This window comes from Pongo abelii, chromosome 3, assembly GCF_028885655.2.
Source record: "Pongo abelii isolate AG06213 chromosome 3, NHGRI_mPonAbe1-v2.0_pri, whole genome shotgun sequence".
Classification (NCBI taxonomy): domain Eukaryota; kingdom Metazoa; phylum Chordata; class Mammalia; order Primates; family Hominidae; genus Pongo; species Pongo abelii.
Genome location: NC_071988.2, coordinates 140986594 through 141005193, shown reverse-complemented (window position 1 = coordinate 141005193; position 18600 = coordinate 140986594). Strand labels below are relative to the sequence as shown.

General features: G+C 38.2%; 1 long non-coding RNA gene across 1 annotated transcript in view; it reads right to left on the bottom strand.

The window, feature by feature from the left end:
- Nucleotides 1–16997, bottom strand: part of LOC103890488 (uncharacterized) — an 86791-nt gene extending 69794 nt beyond the window's left edge. Inside the window, exon 1 of the long non-coding RNA XR_010139775.1 lies at nt 6820–16997. This is a non-coding gene — a long non-coding RNA (uncharacterized LOC103890488). The remainder of the gene's footprint in view (nt 1–6819) is intronic.
- Between the last annotated feature and the right edge of the window lie 1603 nt (nt 16998–18600).

Below are 18600 nucleotides of genomic sequence, written 5' to 3'. Positions count from 1 at the left end.
TATGTATCATACAAAATAATTCACTGCCCTAAACATCTGTGCTCTGCCTATTTATCCCTTCCTCCCCTTTAACCCCTGACAACCACTGATCTTTTTAATATCTCCATAGTTTTGCCTTTTCCAGAGTGTCATATGGTTGAAATCATACAGTTTTATAGTCTTTTCAGATTGGCTTCTTTCACTTAGAAAAATGCATCCAAGGTTCCTCTATATCTTTTTATAGCTTGGTAGCTCATTTCTTTTTAGCAAAAAATATTACGTCATAAATGTATCACATATAACACATTTTTAAATCAAATTGTCTACATAGACAGAGACATCACACACCCTAAGAACTGCACTGCCCTAAGCCCTCAAGAAAAATTTAAATTATGTCCAGTATACTCTTAGGTAAGCAAATAATATACATGATAAAATAGATTTCATGAGGTTTTTGAAATATATAATCAAAACATATTAAGTGCCCATTCCAGAAAATACAATAAATAGTGCACTAGTATTGTTATTGTTGTTATTACCGTCATGGTGATGATGGTGAAAGATTTCAATCCCAGGGATTAAAATGCAAGCTTTTAGTCTTAGGTATACAAAACTTGCCTATTGAAAGCACATCTAGAATAAGTTACACTTAGATTGTGCTTTTCCATTTACCAAGGCCTTTCCCATACATGACCTTGTCTGATCTTTATAGCAGTTCTGCCATATAGGCATTATTTTCATTCCTGACTTTCAGATAATAAAACTGAGTCTCAGAAACTCAGTTGTTTCACCACTTGTAATTTGCTGAATTGCCACTTGAACCCAAGTTTTTCTATATCAAATCTTGCACACAGCATTACAAAATATTTCCATCCTCTAAGGATTCCAAATGGTCAGGTATTTATTACACAAATTAGTAATTTTCCAAGTGTAGTTCCTAGACAAGCAGCAGCAGCAGTATCTCCTGTTGAAAGTTCTTGGGCCCCATGCCCATCTACTGAGGGTGAGGCCTGAGCAATCTGTGCTTTAATCAGCACTTTAAAGTTTGAGAACCATCCTTATAAAACATTGGTTTCTTTGTTGGTTTTTTGCCTAGTTGCTTACAGTCCCTGGTTAAAGAGAGACAAGACATAACCACACAAAGCAGTTAACTAACGATTCAATGATTAAAATAACACCTTTATTAGAAAGGGTCCTATAAGTTTAAATAGAAAACTCATTACAACTTTGTCTTTTTCTAATTATTCAGATTTTTCAGCTCAAAAAAGTGTAACATATTCCGTCCATGTAGAGAAGAGAGAAGCAAAAACATGAAGGGTTTCAGATTGAATTTCCACAGGGGCAGAACTAGGATAATCATAATTGTTTCCAGAGTTTCTTCTCCTATGTTATCTACAATTGCTTAAGCATAACCTTGAAAGATTAATTCCATTATCAGTCCTCTCCCCATAGATCATATCCTTGGAGAACATTTAACTGCAAAAGGCCAGAATGATGAAATTAAGACCTCTCACAGTTGGAACGAAGACAAATTGGATGTGGCATGTCATAGGCTAAGAGGGGCAAAGGGAGAGCAGACATTTTATCTGTTACAGATATTGCTTACTGATAATTCCACAAATTGTTCCTAGGATCTGTAAGTAGAGGGCAAAGGTGCTCTTTCTAATTCATCATCCAAATATGTCCTAATGAGTTGAATCAACATTCAAGAGCAACTTGAGTGGGCAAAGACATCGACCAGCCACCATTCCAGAGGTCTGATGTTCACCACTCATTCCCAGAACCAAGGGATCAGTCCAGCTTTGAAAGGAGCCTTGGGAAAGACTTTGGCAAAATCAATCAATAAATCCCTGAGGAAAAACAATCTGTTCCATGTCTATCACAGAGAGTAAGCATTTCTGAAGAGATTTAGGAGAGAAGGTGAGGTTTAGTGGTGCTTTCATCAGAGGCCAATATCCAGGGTACGGCTGGTTCCCCAATCAGCTCTAGACTTTGCTTGCTGCTCTAGTTTGGAATCTCTTCAAAACCTGGGATGAACACTAGGTGAGAATGGGGCTGTTCCAAATCCCTAGGGAAAGAGTGCTTACTCTGGCCAGGGAACAGGCCCTGGTGGCCATCCTGCCATGAGCATAGTGAAGCATCTTTCTGCTCTGAACTCTGCACCTTAATTAGCCTCCAGGAGCTCTGTGGAGCCTGTCCTCAGCACAGCTGGCAGGTGATTTCATGCCTTTTCAATGAAGTTACCAGAAGATAATTCTCTGCATTACAGAAAGCAGGGAGAGAGAATGAGGCCAACATTATTGAGCAGTAACTATGTGCCAGCCCCTTTCCATACATTAACTCATTTAATCTTCATGATAACTGCATTAGGTAGGTGATTTTACACCAATTTTTTAGAAAGGAAAACAAGGCAGAGATGGTTAGTTACTACTCCAAATCACACAGTTTGTAAGAGGCATAGCTGGAATACAAACTTAGGTGTGGCTCCAAAGTCCATACTCTCCTAACTACTGTGTGTTCACAGTAGAAAGGGCCCATATGCTAATTGGCCATCTCTGAGAGAAGAGTCACTTTAAGTCTTTTGATGTGGGTTGCTACCCAGATATCAATGGAAATTACAGTGTTGACATCACCTGTGCCATCTTTCTTAGCCTGCAAACCATACATACTAATTATGCTGTATTAAGAGAGAACTGTTATGCACTTCTACCATCTAACAAAGACAGCTGAGTCAGAAATTTTCTCATGAATTACCCTTTTTTATGTTGTCTATTCCTCTTTTTCCATTGAAATCTCCTTTCTCTATACTACCACCATACATCCCAGTTAAACAGAAGTCCAGCATCAGTGTTCTTCCATTATCTCTTTCCTGAGGGAAAAAAAGACTAAGGTGAACCCTTTTACAGAGGTAATCAGAGAGCACTTGCTGCAATCTGCTTGCCTCAGCATAATCCTCTAAGTGCTCTTTCTTTTGCCCTGAACAAGCTTGATATATAACAGAGTTGATATATATATAAGCTTGATATATAACCTCAGTGATAGTTCAGCCAGTTAATCATTCATTTGTGATGGCCTAAATCAGGAGAATGATTTTCTGTGAAGTTTGTTTCATCATTTTCAAGTGAGCCAAACTAATCCCTTGTGGAAACAAACTCCTTTCTTCCTAGAATATGTATCTATTATTCCCCATTGGGGGTTTATTTAACCATTACAGAATACCTCACTTTGTATTTGTCAACTACAATTTTATCTTTCTTTTTATAAGCTATTTGCCAAAACAATTTGATGATAGAATCCAGTCCTACAGAGCAGAGTTCCTAGGCAACATTAACCCAGGGTATTACATGCCAGGGCAGAGCAAATAATCTGAAATGAAATAGGAGGAGAGCATTTGTAGGCAGCCAGGGTGTTCTGACACGTCCTAGAGGTAGGAACACTCACCCTCATCTGTGAGACGGCTGACTGTACCATGGCTATTTCTCCAACAAATCAACTTTAGGAGTTTCTCATCAGTAAATAATTAAAGATGTGGATAAAAAAACCTGTACAATGTTATAATAATGGAAGTTTCAAATGATATAAATGACCATCCCTTAGAGGACTAATTAAATAAATTATAATACATTCCTATAGAAGAATACCATGCAGGCATATTTCAAAATCATGTAAAAATAAGCTCTATTGAGATGACTGTATTTAGTGAAAAAAACAGATTACAAAATCCTATTATATAGAATTTTTTTAATTAAAAAAAGGATGTGATTGGATAGACAAGTTGCTAATAATGGCTATCTCTGAATGGAGAAAATTTTTTGTGATTTTGTTGGAGTTGTTTTTACTTTTCTACATATTCTGATTTTTCTGAGATAAGCCTATATTGATTTCATAATCAGCATAGGAGAAAAACAATAAAAATATTCTGGAAAAGATTCCACAAAACACTAGCAGCTTTCATTCCCATAGTTCCCATCTGAACCAAAAGACAGAAATAGCTCTTTGCATGTAAACTGGCATGGTAGTATTGTTTCTCTCGACATCTTAATTTCTGTACCCTTCTTTTATGGTCTGTGTCTCTCTGTAAAAGTTCCCAAGAGGGAACCTTGAATTGGTCCTGGAGTTGCAATATTCAACACAGAATGCCCTTGCTTCATAGGGTCTCCTCATACACAGTTTGCTCACTATTGCTATTGCTTCCTCCCTCCTGAAAGTAATTCACTCATCCATGACCTCCTGCAGCATTAATTCAACACAGACTAAGAAACATTTTAGACACCTTATCACTTTAGTTTGGATACATGTCTGTGTATAGCCTAGACTTGTATGACACTCTGACCATAATCAAGTCTATAGGAGTCACTGGTGAAAGAAAATTTCAAAATTTTGACTTTCCTGGCTCCTCTGGCCTATCAAGGCTCTCAAAATGAAAGTATGCTCTGATAGAAGCGGGATTCCCATTTGGTTACACACTGTGAGGCTTGGTTTTCTAACCAGAAATAACCAGGCATATGCTATTGTGTTAGGCATTTCATACATTTTGAATCTCCACAAAAACCCTCTGAGATATACATTATTGTCCTTTAGATATGATAAAACTGGAGGCCAAAGAGGTCAAGTAACTAGCCTCAGGTCATTCAATTAGCTACAAATTTTCTACTATAATTTGAACAAGGTGATTTCTCCAACCCTTTTAACCAATACATGTTATAGTACCATAAGATTTAATTAACACAACAAATCTAAAAAAGGAAAAAAAAAAATCTGCCCTCATCTCTCCATGTCAGAAACAAGGCTTAATGATTGTGGGATTATTCCAAAGAATAGGAGAAATGAAATTTATAGGAAAAGCTATAAATTAATAGTGTTTATCTTGCTAATGAAGGAGAAATAAATATTTTTTTAAAAAATGCCTAAATACAATTTCGTCAAGAATGCATAATTTTTTAAAATTGTAGGCAGATTAAATTTAAAGAAATAAGGTCAGGCCTGATGGCTCACATTTGTAATCCCAGCACTTTGGGAGGCCAAAGTGGGAGGACTGTTTGAGCCCAGGAGTTTGAGACCAGCCTGGGCAACAGAACAAGACCCTGTCTTTACAAAAAATAAAAAATTAGGCCGGCATGGTGGCACGTGCCTATAGTTCCAGCTACTTGGGACTGAGGTGGAGTATTGCCTCAGCCTAGAAGGCAGAGATTGCAGTGAGCCATGATCACTGCACTCAGCCTGGGTGACAGAGTGAGAACCTGTCTCAATAAATACATTAATAAAGAAAATAATTTATCAGTCCAGACATGCAACAAGGCAGGCCTAGGGGTAGTATGCAATAGGAATCCAACTCATATTATGAAAGATAAGTTCTTATCTAGACTGTTAGAGTTTCAGTCTGGGACAAAACTAAGTCACACGAATAAACAGTCATGATAGAGGGATGAAGGCTATGCATGGGTCCGTGGATTCCCACTCTCCAAGTTGATACAGTGCTGCCTCTGTCAAATGTCCAAATGAGACCAACGATGAGCTCCTAATAACATCATCCCTGGAGGAGATCTCTGGCCTGTTGATTATTTTGGGCCTGTCCTACCCTAGAAGGGGTTGCAATTAAGCTTGACTGGAACAGACACATTTTGAAGGTATGGTTTTGCCTTTCCTGCTGGCAAAGCCTCAGCATCTGGGGGTTACAGAGTGTTTGATCCATTGTTATGGAATCCTGCGTGACATCACATCAGACCAAAGAACTCACAGCAAAAACGGTACACCCCTGGGTACATGATCATAAGATCCACTGGATTTGTAACCTGCCACATAGCCCAGAAGCTGGCCTTTTGAAGGGACAGCTGAAGAGCAAGATTGGAGCTGATATACTTCAAGGGTAGGGCTGCATCCTCCAAGATGAAGTATACACATATTACTAATCATTATATGGTACTCTGTATTCAACAGACAAAATACATGGATCTGGAAACTAAAGGGTAACAGCAGAAATTATCCTTTTGCCATCACTTCTCACTCCCTCAACTCTGGGCTCTGTGAGTTAGAAATCCTATTTTTTTAAAGGAAATGCTTCCTTCAGCAGACACAGCAGAAATTCCATTAAACTTAAGCTGTGGCTGCTACACAGTCACTTTGGGGTCTGTGTGCTGAGAGACCAAGGAAAGAAGTCACTATCCTGGCAAGAGTAACTGACCCAGAGCATTAGAAAAAGGTAGGGCTGCTGTTCCACACTGGGTACAGAAAGAAATACATTTGGTACCCAGATGATCTACTGGAGCATCTTTTAGTAATTCCTTGCCCAATTTTGAAAGAAAATGTTAAGTGCATCAGCCACAGCTTGGGAAGCGCATAATGGCCAAGGTCTAGACTCTTTAGGGAAAGTCTCCAAGGACTTTATATTCTGGGGGAAGATATACCTTATTATAGCAAACCAGTGTAGTTACTAATATTTTTAATATATTAGTATAATTATTACAAACAGGAAAGTAACAATAAACATAAAAAATCAAAACAGTAACTCTTGGTGGGGAGACAGACAGAGCTGAGATTGGGGATGAACACAGGGAACTTCAACAGTTTGGCAATTTCTCCAGAAGAAAACCCCAACATAAGGATTTGAGCATAAGCAGTTTATTCAGGAGGTTATCACAGGAAACACTAGTAAACTACTTATTTCCCTGCGAAAGCAGGGAAGACAGATGAGAAGAAAGTAAATCTATACAGGCTAAGTTAATAAGCGGGTTATTACTGTGGACAACTGGGGCTCAATTTCACTTGGAGACTGTTTCCTCTTTGAGACTATATAACCACAATTATTTTTGCACCAATCTAATAAAATATCAGTGTTCCTACCTGAAGGCAAGGGGCTTGGATATTTATCCACCAGCTTTTCCCCATTATTAGTCGAGGGCTGTTCCTGGTAGCCTTAACTCCCTGGCACTTCCAGCATGCTCTGCCTGCAGGAGATAAGCATATTTCTAAGGCTAGAGTGCACAGAGGCATATCATCTCCGGTGCTTAGAGGAGACAGCCATTAGTGCCTTTTAGAAACACTGAGTACCAAGGAGATATGCCTTCTATTATACTAGTCTACTTCTTAAATTGGGGGTAGTAAAAAGGGTATTTATTGTATTATGTGTCCTATATACATGAAATGTATATTAAGTGGACTTATACATATTCCTTAAATTACCATTTTATTCTTTGCAAGGTGTTTGTTAGAAATGTGGACTTCTTAATATGTTTTTGTTTTCACCGATCTGCTCATTTGCAGCAATGGGACCACAGACTCCCTAGAGTCACTGGGCTGTAACACATTATTTGAAAAAGTTGGCCCTTCATTGCAGGAAGGCAGTTGTAATTAAGTTTAAATATGGTATTTTACCAAGCAGCAGGAACTAATTTGCAATAACTTTAGAAACTATATTTTAGGAAAATAGCATGATATGAAATTAAACTCGATTTATGTGTCTGGTTTTTTTTTTTTTAGTATGTGGATCATTTTTATATAGTAGGATTTTGGTATTTGGGGTTTCAGAGTTCATATACCATGGGCTATGAAAGCTTTTTTAATTATGGTTAACTCAAATTCCAATTATAGTATTCCAAGCAGAAACAGTTCTATAAAATCCTCTATTTTGTGGCTGGCATGTTACAGTTTCGGTTATTAAGCCAAATGCACTATAGGCTAAGCTTAAGGAGGAGGAACATTCAATTGACCAAGGCAAACAGAGCTGACAACTGGACTATACTTTACAGAACAATACATTACAGTTGGACTCAAGGGGGAAACTGGGAAACTTGGTAATTTGTACCTGGTTACACAAATGGCCAAAGGTGCCTGAATTATATTTAGAGGATTATTGTTGTCCTTTCAAAATCCTTAGAGCCAATAGCTCTACATAAGGTAAGTTAAACACACAACAAATATTTATTCACTATATTACCCCTTTAATAGAACAGCTTTTTTAAAAAAAAATTGAAAAAGTTTTTCAAGATTCGTTTTGAAAAAAACCTAAAGCCTCCAATACAATGCATATCTGTATTCTTTAATACAAGTTTTAATATAATGCTCTGTCAACAACTACCTCCAAGGTAGCTGAAGGTTAATAAAACACTTTTTACAAAGGAATTGACAATTCACTAGCTTGAAGGTCCTTAATTTTTCTCTGAACAAGACCAGACTCACCAGTCTGTATCTGAAGGTGGATCTCTATTTACATTGTCTACAAATTGGCCAGAAGCTGTGGAATAAGCTGTTTCAGAATAGCTCACAAAGGCTAAATCTATAGAGGTAGAGATGAGGGCATAATAGAAGAGTTGGTAACATAACATGTTTAGTGGGACATTTCTAACAGAGATTATGAGAGTAAAATGCACTGTGATTCCCTTTAATTTTACCTACCAATTTTTGCCCAGGCCTATTTGATGAGGCAGACCAACTTAGTATGCCTTTGTAACTGTACACATTTCCATTTTATAGTCGTTAGTTTAACTCTAAAATGGATTAATCATTAGCATTTGAAGATTCTATTTTTTCTCCTTCATACACAAACCCAATAAATAAATGGACAGACGGATTGATGGATAGGTGGATGGATGGATGGATGGATGGATGGATGGATGGATGGATGGATGGATAACTGTAATTTAAATTGGAAATGTTGACTGATACAACAATATACAAAATACATTTCAAAGTAAAGTGTTGGACCAGAGAGCCTAAATTTCAAGGATGGTGACTGATATTAAGTTCTAATACCCACAACATAGATATGAAACATGATGGTAATTGAGAGAATTTTGTGAGGATTATTTCAGTGGAAAAATAAATGTACTGTGAAGGAACAGTGACGATGGTTGTATGTACTACATCTCAAGATAGTCACTGAACTCCATAAGTACTTCCTGCACAATCTTGTATTTAAATTTTTGGTATCTTGTTCATCATGGTTTTTTATATTAATAATTATTTTTAAAAATTTTCTTAAGATATGTTTATCTTGGCCAGGCACAGTGGCTCACACCTGTAATCCCAGCAATTTGGGAGGCCAAAGTGGGCAGATCACCTGAGGTTGCAAGTTCAAGACCAGCCTGGCCAACATGGCGAAATCCCGTCTCTACTAGAAATACAAAAATTAGCTGGGCATGGTGTACCTGTAATCCTAGCTACTTGGGAGGCTGAGGCAGGAGAATCCCTTGAACCCAGGAGGTGGTGGTTGCAGCGAGCCAAGACTGTGCCACTGCACTGCAGCCTGGGAAACAGAGTAAGATTCCATCTCAAAAAAAAAAAAAGATATGTTTATCTTAATTACTGAGTTTTCTGGTACTTTCTTAAATTTTGCACTCAAAAGAAACGTATTACTAGTTTCACCCTAGTCCCAGCCCTGATTGGGGGCATACAAAGTAATGCCTGACCCTTATCAGAGCCTGATAAAGCAGCCTACGACAGCAGGCTAGAGGTGGGAGACCAGGAAGGTAGTGTACGCTGTTTTAATAGTGGGTCAAAAGTACGTGAATTCTAGGGACTAGATGAAGAACAAGAGGTAGAAATATCAGCCTAGGGTTATTTAAAAAGGTTTTCTGTCCAAGAGTGTAGTCTGTGAGGGCTGAGGCAACCTAGAAATAAATGGCTTTGGGATATACTCTTGCAAGACAGAAATTGAAGGGCACAGAGAGTGGCCAACTGAAACTGAGGCACTGCCACACTTGGAGAGTTAGATTGAGAGCCTGGGTGGTTGCAGGGCCCCTAACTCTCTGCTCTCTACCCTACCCTTCAATCCTAGAGGGGTTAAGCATGAAGGTTTATGGCATATTCTTCCTTGAAGACTGCTGGCCTGCCTATAGCCAGGTCTTGGGGTCTGCCTACAGCTAGGTAGTGGGTTGGGGAGGAGAACTCTTAATTTTGAATATATTCGACAAATATACTAAATACTGAATTAAGACTGGTTTTTTTATATTAAAGTGAACTTAGGCCACAAGGACTATGTTGCAAAACCATACAGGCACCATCCCATTACAATCGATTGAAGCTGGGCTCCAGGAGACTCCATTTATAAAGATTACAATGCAAATGTTGCCCCCTGGAGTTGTGCAACTCAGAGGCTCTGATAAAACATTTATTACTTGAATGACCAGAAAAGTCATAGGGCTGCCTAGGTTTTTAATGCAGGCCCAGGAATAAAACTTCTCCTAGTGAAAGATAAAGATGAAAAATAATTTATATTTCATTTAAACTCCATAAATTGTGCCTGTTCGACTTATGGGTAGAAAAGGATGGATGAATGAATAAATGTAGATATTAAAAAGTCAATTTAAGTTACTAAAGAGAGTGATCCTACTTAAACAAATGTGAGATGATTTAAGAGGCAAATTCCTATTGAAAATGATAGACACATTTACTGAAGCAAATTTCAATCTCTGATGGACAGGATGCCATTAAGGGACTTTATCTATATTTCAGTGGCTGACATCCCATATAGATAAGCCAGTTGAAAAGGGAATTCTGTGCCCTGATGCTCTTGGGAGATACACACCCATCTAACACAGCTGACATCTACTGTCTTGTTTGCTAATTAAATCTCTGACAGCCACCTAGTGTGTTCCCACATTTCTGTGGTTCTCTTTTCTCCAGTCTCACTTCTACCATCTTAGTTTCAGTACTCATTTCTCAACAAGGTTACAGTAATATCTAATTAGCCTTCTCCTCCAAGGGGTCCCTCAAGTATCACCCACATTTGGTGACAAATGAAGCTTTCTAAAATACAAATCTGATCAAAAGAATGTAAGTGTGTGGGTATCTACACATTAACATGTATACATGTGCACATATATACACACACGTACATAGGTATATATGAAAAAGTACACATATGAAAAAAACGGGTGAAGAAAGTTAGTCCTGGTCAGAAGGAAGTAGGCAAAAAAGACTTATGGAAAAGATGACACTGAGCTGATTCTTAAAAGCTCAGTGGGTTCAGTCAGGAAGTGCATGGGCTGAGGAATGAAATTTCCAGGCAGAAGACAGAAGACGTAAAAAGACAGAGAAGATGTAAGAGATCATAGTTCCTAGTATACCAGAAGGGTATAAAGGATGTAGACAGATGAAGTAAGGAACTTGAAATTTTATGCTGATAGCTGTATGGAATCACTGAATGATAATAAGCGAGGACATGATACAGATTTGTATTTTATAAAGATGAGTCTCTGGACGAAATGGATTCTGGGAGCCAAAAAGAAGGGAAAAACATTTAGGAGATTATTGTAGTAATCTACGTGAGGAATGGTGACTATGCAAATATGAAGAAGACAGGATATAACTCAATGAAATTAAGGAGTAAAACTTACTTAATTTGTTAATAAAATGGAATACACAAGGTAAAAGAGAGGAAAAGACTATAGAATGATTCCTAGAATGGCAGCATCATTCACTGACACAGGACACATAAGGGCACACAACACGTTTTGGAGAAATGCTTCTTTGCAGTTGTGTGGAATTTAAGTGCCTATAGAGCACGCATGTAGAGGTACCTTATAAGGAATAGGTACCAAGTAGGAAAGATGTCTGGGCTGGATCTCTAAATTTTAGAGACATATGGTTTGAACATTAAGACATGAGAATGAAAAAAGATGATCAAGGTAGACTGTATGGAATAAAAAGTGATTTAAAGATGCAATTCCAACATTTAAGGTATCTGTCAGTTAAGGAAAAGTTGCTTATGGAAGAGCCTGAAAAGAAGTATCCAGAGAAGAGGAATGTCAAGAAAGAAAAAAGTCAGCAAAAGAAAAAGAGAAATTAAAAAAAAAAGAAGAAGAAGAAGAGTCAATGGTATGCAATGCTACAATGACATAAAATAAGGGCCAAGATGTGCACTGGGTTTGGCAACTAAAAATTCATCTATGACCTTAGTGAGTAGTTTCAGTGGACTGGTGAATATGAAAGCCACGTTACAGTAGATTGAGGTATTAATGAAGGATAAGCATGTGAAGACAAAAAGTACAAATTATTTTTTCAAGAACCCTGGCTATAAAGAGAAGGAGAAAGATTGAGTAGGTTCTAGAAATGTCAACAGAATTTAGGTATCTTCATGTCTTATAATGGGAGAGACTTGATCGTCTTCACATCCTACCTCACCCAAATAAGCAAATAAATAAAAGAGAGGGTGATAGGAAGAAACAGGAAAAAAAAAACAAAAACAAAAAAAACAAAAAAACTTTACATGTGACACACTTTTGCAATTTCAAGCCTTGCTTTCCCTTGACTGAAACTGTGTCTATTTTTCTGTTCATAATGTGGCACAGTGCCTAGCACTGTGCCATAGCAGGAATTAAAATACACGTTGAAAGAGTAAGTGGGTTGACATGGTTCGATGTTGTCCCCACCCAAATCTCACGTAGAAATGTAATCCCCAATGTTGGAGGTGGGGCCTGGTGAGAGGTGATTGGCTCATGGGGGCAGATTTCTCATGAATGGTTTACCATTCCATCTGTACTGTCCTCGCAATGGTGAGTTTTCACGAGATCTGGTCATTTAAAAGTATGTGGCACCTTCCCCCTCTTGCTTGCTCCTGCTTTTGCCATGTGATGTGCTTGCTCCCCCTTTTGCCATGTGATGTGCTTGCTCCCCCTTTGCCTTCCACCATGATCGGAAGCTTCCTGAGGACTCCCCAGAAGCACATGCCACCATGCTTCCTGTATAGCCTGCATAATCATGAGCAAATTAAACCTCTTTTCTTTATAAATTACCCAGTCTCAGGTATTTCTTTAGAGCAATGCAAAAACAACCTTATACGTGAGTGTAACAATTAATAGGAGTAAAGAAAGTAATAGTAGGTAACTTTGTAATTGAGAAGACATAAATTGAGGGAATTGTTTGATGGTTTCTTTCCTCTGTGAAGTAATGTGCAGGTTGTCTGCTGAGGGCAAAGGTAAAAGGCTACAGGAGGGTGATTAAAGGCACAGCCATTGTCGCAAATGTGGAGGAAGTTGATCGAAATACACAGAAGTCTTGCCAGGGAGTGCTGATAATTACTCTAAGACTAGAAACCATGCATGCCTAATAGCACCTAGGTCAGTGCAGGAAAAAGTGAGAGAGTTTTAAAATTGGAAACAGGATATCAATTGAATAAAGAATTTAAACAAACAGGAGGGGGCTTTAACTTGAGAGGAAATAGAGGCAACAACTGAGAAAATTTCTCTCCCAGCCAATAACTAATGTGCAGAAGAAAATAAAGGAGATGAGAGCATGGAAGGCTGTGGTCAGAGTGGCATGTTAAATACAACAGAAGGAGCAGCTTTAATGATGACAGATCACAAGACACAGCCCTGGATGTAAGTGGATAAAGCATAAAAGAAGTAAAGGTCATTAGATATGAGGGGGTTAAGGAGCTGTGAAGCCAGACTGACAAGTGGCTTATCCACATGGACTTTGAGGTCACCCAGGATGATGGCAGAACACAGATGATGGTGAGCCAAGTACCAAGATTTTCAGTGATAGATGGTAGATGATAATGCTAAAGAGAGTGGATGGTAGATAACAATGATGAAGTAGGCTGGACCACAGCCAAATGGGAGTGGTCTCTGAAAACAATATTTTGTTTTAAAAAAGGCAGAAACACAATGGTTTGGATGTGGCAGTAGGGAGCTGTGATAATGCAAACCCATCTTTTTCTACCTCTGGTATGAGGGGCATAGGAGATGAACAACCTCTTATCTACATTGCTTGAAAGGGGCTCATCATTTTGGGGATAAACACAGACTAAGAAGGAGTCATAAATCCTTCATGCAAGATCATTCAATGGACACATGAATCTTCTAAAATGGCGGTTTTCTTAGGCTGTTTTGTTATTAATGAGAATTAGCAAGCCACACTCACCACTCTATGGTAGACATTCTCCTGCACACTGCTGTACACTTACAATCTCTTTGGAAGAAAACCAACCAGTCATCCCAGATACAAAATCTAAAACCTAAATAGGTCATAATATTTCTAAAATTTAGAGGCTAATCATTAAAACAGAATGAAATAAGAATTCTTATTTCATTCAACTTCAGAATGAATTCTCTCTCATTCCCCATTCACTGCTAGGGATTTGACAGCAACCTTAAGACTTTCCTGTTACTCCTTCTATCTGTCCCTCAAATCCTTCTCTCATATATCTCTGATAGAGACCTCTATTTTTTGACATATAAAAAGCTAAACAACTTAAGATCAAAAAATAGGATACATAAATTCTGAGATGATTAGAATATGCCTTAAAATGCTATTTCACAATAAGGATATATAAAGAATAATACTCTACAAAAACACTCCCTTCTATTATACAATGTGGTAAAAGGATTTTTGTGATCTCTAGAACATTATTCCTTTGAGATGAGATTTTAACATCCTATTGCCCTTGCTAATGATGTCGCTGGGCTTCATGATAACAATATTCCTTTGGTTATCATGAATCAGCTGTTCTTGTCTTTTATGAGCTACTCTGAGACCTTTAGAAGGTCATTACACCTGGGAGAAGAAGGGTTGCCTGACTCACTCTTGGTAGTTCGAGGCAAGAATCTTTGAGCAATCAGCATCCAAGCTGAGACCTGAAGCAACAGAGGCATGGACATTCAGGGGATTGGGGACTGCAAGAAGTTTAATAGATCTAGATCTTGCAGTACACAGTAGGGAATGGAAAAATCAACTGGAGATTTAAGTAATGGCTTTGTAAACCATGCTAAGGATTGTGGTTTGTACTTTCCCTTGGAGGAATGGAATAGAGATCCACAGGAGTTTCTACTGATCTCCACTTCTTCCAGATCACTCCGTGGCTGATGTTGACTGTAGAGCTCAGAGAGAGAGGGTACAGCTATAGCTCTACCTCCATAGCATCTGCATCCACATGCACACATATACTTAGTCCACTCATGACCCCAAACTGCAATACTCAAGTCCTTTAACATTATCAAAATGGAAAAGAAAGGGCTGGGTCTGCCTTTAGCTGGTTGGCTCAATCATATCATCAGTAGAAAAGGTCTGTAGAGAAATTGGTCCCTAAGTTCCGTATATTCTTTTCTAGATGGACTACAGATAAGTGATAAAAACCGAGGGGCTACAGAATTGGGTAGCTGGAGAAGGAAAAGTGTAATGTTAAAAATGTAATCTGAGCATTAATTAAAAAAAAAGAATGATGCTACTTAACAGAGATAACAGGATGTCCTACCTAAGGTTAAATTAGGTCACTGCCACTGATAAATTTAAGACTGAAAGTTTAAAATGCTTATTTCGTTACCAGCCTTCTGTGAGCCCAAGGGCTATTTGCTTTACATTGATCCTATTTGGATCCTTCTGCGAAGCTTAAAGTGGCCATGAGACACGGGTGAGGTCATGGTGAAAATGGTAAGAAGCCATTTTAGTTTCTTCCTGCCAACCTTCCTTCTTGAATCAGGCACTTTCATTTCAATTGCTATGAGATCACATAGTGGAAACATGTGTTCCCAGAGGGTGATACAGTGTAATACTATCCTTAACAGGCAAATCCAAGGCATAGACAGTCCCAAGTTGATCACTAGTGCAAATCATAAAATACCTAAGTAACTTTTAGGTGACTTTCTCATAAACACCAGAATGACACGAGTTTTCTTAACAAAATATCACAGTGGTTTGAGCCCTAGGATGCTTCTAAAACATTGTTATTGCTCCCAGATTTCCTTTCTCAGAGAATTAGGAGAGAAACAAAGGTTTATTGAGGACCTGTTATCTATAAGTTGTTCAGGTGAGTGCTTTATGGAATTTGTTCATAAAATATACATATCAGGTATTATTACTGTCTTCATTTTATTGATGAGAAAACTGGGGCTCAGAGAGATTGAGTAAGTAATCTGACAAAGATTCTGCAGAGTAATGTATGTTTAGTCAGCACTGAAACCCAAGTCAATGGGTCTTGTTTCTAAAACACGTGTTCTTTTCACTCTACCATATTTCTGTTTCAGTGACCAGACACATGTATTTTTCCGACCTAGAAAGAAAGATTGGATTCATTATCCATAGGCTTCTGAGTTCACAAATCACCATAGCCAGTCAACTACCTGAGAGACTATTTAGTCCTCAGCTTCAAACAAACTTTTCTACTTCCCTTCAAGTTGAAAGTGTAATAGAGACACAAAATACCCTTCAAAAAATCAATGAATCCAGGAGCTGGTTTTTTGAAAAGATCAACAAAATTGATGGACCGCTAGCAAGACTAATAAAGAAGAAAAGAGAGAAGAATCAAATGGATACAATAAAAGATGATAAAGGGGATATCACCACCAATCCCACAGAAATACAAACTACCATCAGAGAATACTATAAACACCTCTACGCAAATAAACTAGAAAATCTAGAAGAAATGGATAAATTCCTCGGCACATGCATCCTCTCAAGACTAAACCAGGAAGAAGTTGAATCTCTGAATAGATCAGTAACAGGCTCTGAAATTGAGGCAACAATTAATAGCTTACCAACCAAAAAAATTCCAGGACCAGATGGATTCACAGCCGAATTCTACCAGAGGTACAAGGAGGAGCTGGTACCATTCCTTCTGAAACTATTCCAATCAATAGAAAAAGAGGGAATCCTCCCTAATTCATTTTATGAGGCCAGCATCATCCTAATACCAAAGCCTGGCAGAGACACAACAAAAAAAGAGATTTTAGACCAATATCCCTGATGAACATAGATGCAAAAATCCTCAATAAAATACTGGCAAACCAAATCCAGCAGCACATCAAAAAGTTTATCCACCATGATCAAGTAGGCTTCATCCCTGGGATGCAAGGCGGGTTCAACATATGCAAATCAATAAACATAATCCAGCATATAAACAGAACCAACGACAAAAACCATATGATTATCTCAATAGATGCAGAAAAGGCCTTTGACAAAATTCAACAACACTTCATGCTAAAAACTCTCAATAAATTAGGTATTGATGGGACGTATCTCAAAATAATAAGAGCTATCTATGACAAACCCACAGCCAATATCATACTGAATGGGCAAAAACTGGAAGCATTCCCTTTGAAAACTGGCACAAGACAGGGATGCCCTCTCTCACCACTCCTATTCAATATAGTGTTGGAAGTTCTGGCCAGGGCAATCAGGCAGGAGAAGGAAATAAATGGTATTCAATTAGGAAAGAGGAAGTCAAATTGTCTCTGTTTGCAGATGACATGATTGTATATCTAGAAAACCCCATCGTCTCAGCCCAAAATCTCCTTAAGCTGATAGGCAACTTCAGCAAAGTCTCAGGATACAAAATCAATGTGCAAAAATCATAAGCATTCTTATACACCAATAACAGACAAACAGAGAGCCAAATCATGAGTGAACTCCCATTCACAATTGCTTCAAAGAGAATAAAATACCTAGGAATCCAACTTACAAGGAACGTGAAAGACCTCTTCAAGGAGAACTACAAACCACTGCTCAAGGAAATAAAAGAGGATACAAACAAATGGAAGAACATTCCATGCTCATGGGTAGGAAGAATCAATATCATGAAAATGGCCATACTGCCCAAGGTAATTTATAGATTCAATGCCATCCCCATCAAGCTATCAATGACTTTCTTCATAGAATTGGAAAAAACTACTTTAAAGTTCATATGGAACCAAAAAAGCCCACATTGCCAAGTCAATCCTAAGCCAAAAGAACAAAGCTGGAGGCATCACGCTACCTGACTTCAACTATACTAGAAGGCTACAGTAACCAAAACAGCATGGTACTGGTACCAAAACAGAGATATAGACCAATGGAACACAACAGAGCCCTCAGAAATAATGCTGTTTATCTACAACGATCTGATCTTTGACAAACCTGACAAAAACAAGAAATGGGGAAAGGATTCCCTATTTAATAAATGGTGCTGGGAAAACTGGCTAGCCATATGTAGAAAGCTGAAACTGGATCCCTTCCTTACATCTTATACAAAAATTAATTCAAGATGGAATAAAGACTTAAATGTTAGACCTAAAACCATAAAAATCCTAGAAGAAAACCTAGGCAATACCATTCAGGACATAGGCATGGGCAAGGACTTCATGACTAAAACACCAAAAGCAATGGCAACAAAAGTAAAAATTGACAAATGGGATCTAATTAAACTAAAGAGCTTCTGCACAGCAAAAGAAACTACCATCAGAGTGAACAGGCAACCTACAGAATGGGAGAAAATTTTTGCAATCTACTCATCTGACAAAGGGCTAATATCCAGAATCTACAATGAACTCAAACAAATTTACAAGAAAAAAACAAACAACCCCATCAAAAAGTGGGCAAAGGATATGAATAGACACTTCTCAAAAGAAGACATTTATGCAGCCAAAAGACAAATGAAAAAATGCTCATCATCGCTGGCCATCAGAGAAATGCAAATCAAAACCACAATGAGATACCATCTCATACCAGTTAGAATGGCAATCATTAAAAAGTCAGGAAACAACAGGTGCTGGAGAGGATGTGGAGAAATAGAAACACTTTTACACTGTTGGTGGGACTGTAAACTAGTTCAACCACTGTGGAAGTCAGTGTGGCGATTCCTCAGGGATCTAGAACTAGAAATACCATTTGACCCAGCCATCCCATTACTGGGTATATACCCAAAGGATTATA